Raw genomic sequence first — 4,715 nt, 5'->3', positions numbered from 1 at the left:
CTCAGACCTTATCAACAAACAACTTCATATCAGCAACAACCTCAACATCCTTATTCAGACCTTGATGACTTTTTGTACAAACATTAAGGCTATTGATGAAAAAATTTAAAATCATGATTCAACCCTTAAAAATTTAGAAACTCAGATAAGCCATTTGACAGCTCTTGTGTTAGAAAAATTCAAGGTCCCTTGTCAAGCAATACGGAAACAAATCTAAAAGAGCATCTTAAGGTCATTGCCTTATGATCAAGCAAGGAACTTGATGAACCTTATGCAAATCAATCAGAAAAACAACAATCACAACAAAAGACAGACGGGTAAGAATGTTAAAACATCCAATGAACCATCAAAACAAAAAGAAGTTAAGAAAAATGAAGAAAAAAATATTTTAAAAAATGATTGCCCTCCTTTAAAATAAAAATATCGAACTTCTCTAAAAGAAAATATTTTAATAAAAATTCTTTTGAATAATATGTACACTATAAAATATAGAAAAATATATTGGTTTCACAATCTAAATCGAAATACTTTGTTCGTTTGAATTTGTTTATCACAAAATTTTAAAAAGTAAATAAGGTGTTTAATTTTATGATCTTAATTTAAAAATATGTATGATATATAAGAATATTTTTTATTTTATAATTTTAAACATGTCACATAAATATAGAATATAGAAATAAAGAAAAATTGTTAAAATATAAAGAAAAGTTGGAGAAATAAAGTAAAATTAACTTAAAATGAGTAATAATTATGTAAATAAGTGGGGGTGGGGCATAGGGGTAATATGGGGGTTTGGGGTTGCGTCTTTCGTCGTTGGTTTTGATGATCGAATCATGTCCGTTGGAGAGGAAGTCAAATGGAGCTGCAAATTGCCGGGCCGACTGTACGTAGTTAAAAAATAGTTAACCGTCTTAGGCCTCCAAATTTAAGGGACCTCATTTTTTTTTACAACAATAAATTATAGATTTTTTACGAAAAAAAATTATTAAATATTATTCTTAGAAAAAATAACTTTTTATATAAAAACAAAGAATTATTAGAAATTTGATGTAGTTAAACATTAAAGTATTATATCTCAAGAAAGATTAAATGCATTAGTTGTATTAATCAAAAAAATTATTAGAAGAAAACGATTATAAAAAAATATTAACAACTTTGCATCTCAAAATATCTAAAATATAGATTTTATAAGAAAATATATATTTATTTCTTCTTAAAACTTTAAGGCCCCCGCTTAATTTTTACCTTAAATCACCGAAGTACCTGAGCTGCCCTTGGCTGCAAACGAAGGTGTGCACAAGTTGTTCACGTGCTAAATCACATTAGCCAATCACACAACCGTATTGCTGCTAATCAATGGCTAATACAGTTTCAACATACCGATGTTGCTTGAGAAGTCACCACTTCTGTCCTCACATCCAACTATCACCACCAATTTGTTTCCGAATTTGAACTCGAATTTTTTGTCGCTCAGATTCTCAAGCGAAAGGTTAGGCTCGATACTATACTAAAACAACTGCACCTTCATTTTTGGACTAGGTTATTTGAGTATCTTGCTTAAGCTGTCAAATTTTCCTCCTCTTGGGTGAGTTGTTGACTACGGTCCTCTTCATGTCTTTCTTTTTTCTTTTGGATTTCGTAGAAGTTAGTCAATATACCGTGTGACAAACGTTCGAATAATTATCCGTTACTAAATCAATCGGTATATTATTGATGGACTAGCGGATTGATATATTTTAAAATCAATAACTTATAAGTCAAATTGTTAATCATAATTATCGCTGGGATAAGCAGCCGTAATTACAGAAGAAAAAAATCCAAATAAAACATATCATTAGCATAACTTATATTTACCAAACTAGCCCTCATTTTTTTAACATATATATGTTTCAACTAAATGCAAGGTTTTTCTTTTTTCTTTTTGTATTCAACCACGTCCTTTTTATTTAGTTGTTTTAAAAAGAAAATCTCTCTTTTCTTCTCTTCTTCATTTTTGAAATAGTTCGTACTCTTCTTTTGCCATCTATTTACTCGCTCTCTTCCTCATTGATATAACAAAGTCATTATGTTGGTGCATTTAAATATTAAAATTAATTGCATCATAATTTATGAATATTATAAAGTGGAGAAAGTAGGTGATCATTAATTTGTGATAACTCTTCTAATATCTCGCTTTATTCATCCATAATTCTACCACTTAATATTCCTTTACTTTCATTATTTTTGTATCTTTAATCTTATGAGTTACTGATAAGAATGTGACCATAAATTTCTTGTAATTTCTACCATTATTCTACCTCATTGCTCTGTAACACTTGTAACCTTTATTCTATTTATCTTCTCACTAACACTTGTATATCTATCTTTCCATTACTTTTTTTTATTCATTGCAATGAAGATTCATCACCTACAAATAGTGGTGTTTCTTTCCTTTGTGTTAAAAGAAGAAAATAGACGAGTTGTAGTATATTGTGAGATATAAGGAAAAAGATGATAAATGTGAACGAGAGAGTTAAGACAAAGAATATATTCTAAGTTTATAAGTATATTCACTATACAAAAGAAAGTAATTATATGTTAAAGGAACGTGTATTTGTGGTGGAGCTTTGGACTATTCAACTAATCCGGAGTTACTTGAGTTGTACATTGCTGATGAGTTGTTGTATCTTGGAGGGGACTATTCAAGGGTATATTGTTGAATCGGTGTAGATTATGCTGCAGTGGACTTGAATCTCCTTAAAGAGAGCGAGATATTCCTCAATCAAAAAGAAGATTAGTTTATTTTCTTCATTTTTGTTATTTTTATTATTTCAACTGTAAGTTATTATAATTTTGGTATATTACACCAACACATTATTTATTGAAATAAACTATCACGATCCGAACTAGTGCCCTTTCGTGACGGATATCTCAAGCCAATCAAGGCATAAGATGACCCTTTAGCCTTTCATCATAAACATAGTAAAATAAGAAACATGCGGAAGCTAACTCATAATGTAAAGAGTTGATAAACCATAAAGTGAAGTTTGTGAGTCAAAACCAAATTCAGAAAACAACAACTCAATACTGTCTACAAGCCTCTATCTATAAAACACTTTTAAGTTGGGACATGATCTCGATTATGTAAAAAAAAAAAAAACATATATGATAAAGTGTCCAAAAAGTAACAAAGCCTTTCGAAGTATGGAGAGCTCATCACTTCTCACCAAAAGTCTAATAGAATAACGAACCACCTTATGCTGCACAGGGTCACAAGAAAAAGCCTCTAAACCTACATCATGAAATGATGTAATGTTTGGAGACAGTCAGCACAACGAGTACTGACCTGCAATTCGAGGAAAGGGATAAAACATACATGTACCCAGTGGCAGAGCTAGCTGTAAGCCAGAGGGTTCATCCGAACCCCCTTCGGTGAAAAATTATACCATTTATATAAGCTTAAAATTATTTTTTATGTATATATAGTAGACGTTGAACTCCCTTCGACTAGTTTTTTTGTTCACATTTCGATTTTGAACCCCGTTAGTTGAAATGTTGGCTCCGCCATTGCATGTACCCATAAGCAGTCACAAAAAAAAAATGTTCATAGTCCATAATAATAATAAAATAAGGTACAAGGGATAAGGAACACAAAGATATAACCATTTAAATTTTAATCTTGAACTATGTAGCTTGCATCGACCTTCAATTACCCACAAGTTATATGAATCTGGTTCCTCTCACCAGAGGAGCCCCAATTCATGTTAGCCGCATGAACCAAGGATTAGGCTAAAGTCACCAATAGACAATAGTCTTTCAAAAAGTAACTGTGTACAACTGCGCAAAGTAAGCACATAGTGGTCATAGATCCCCAACGCCGACAAACATAGTTTCAATTGTTGGTCACAAGGACTACACCTTCTTGGTGAAGCTACACAATTTTTATTAAATTTTAATTAAAACATTTTCACATACCATTAATCATGGAGTTTTTCATTAAGGCATTTCCAAATTGGTATCATCATACCAGGACTTGTGAGTCATCCATATAATGCCACACCATTGCTATTTAATCATTTACACTCTAAATTTCAATTTGAAAATCCATAGACCTTGCCCCAAGGGCGAATTAAGAGTCATGTAAATCATTTTTCCATTAATGTCATACAATGTTTCAAAGGACGAGTTAACACTAGAAAATCCTCGCTAAAAATCAAATTTAAGAAAAATGGCTGAGGCTCATATCTTTATCATGCAAAAGCTATAAAAATTATGAAACCATATTATTAAATTTCACGCTTATCATAAGGCACAATTTCAGTTTACAATCCATCATTTATTTACCTAGAAAATCATTAGAAAAAAGATGAAACCAATAAGATTACAACCAAAATCCCTCAACACTAACTTTAAACAACCATCAAAACATAAGAATATCAACTAAATATCACAATTTAAAGATAATTAAAATAAGAGAGTGTTCAACATGCCTTTTTGAAGATAACTTCCTTGAAGATTGCAAGAAGAGAAACTCTAAGCTTGAACCATAACCTTTTTGCTTTCAAAATTAGCTTTGAAGTGATGAATAACCCCTTTTGAGATAGTACAAACATTTTTAGGCTTAGAAATGAATTAAGTGAAGGTGGGACAGTTTATAGGACGGAAAAAGATCCAAATATCCTTAAAAATAAGTCAAACCGACGTCGCGTTAACGAAGAGGGAAAGGATCATGGTGC

This window comes from Capsicum annuum, chromosome 2 (assembly GCF_002878395.1).
Source record: "Capsicum annuum cultivar UCD-10X-F1 chromosome 2, UCD10Xv1.1, whole genome shotgun sequence".
In the NCBI taxonomy this organism is placed as follows: domain Eukaryota; kingdom Viridiplantae; phylum Streptophyta; class Magnoliopsida; order Solanales; family Solanaceae; genus Capsicum; species Capsicum annuum.
This window is presented reverse-complemented; position numbering follows the sequence as displayed.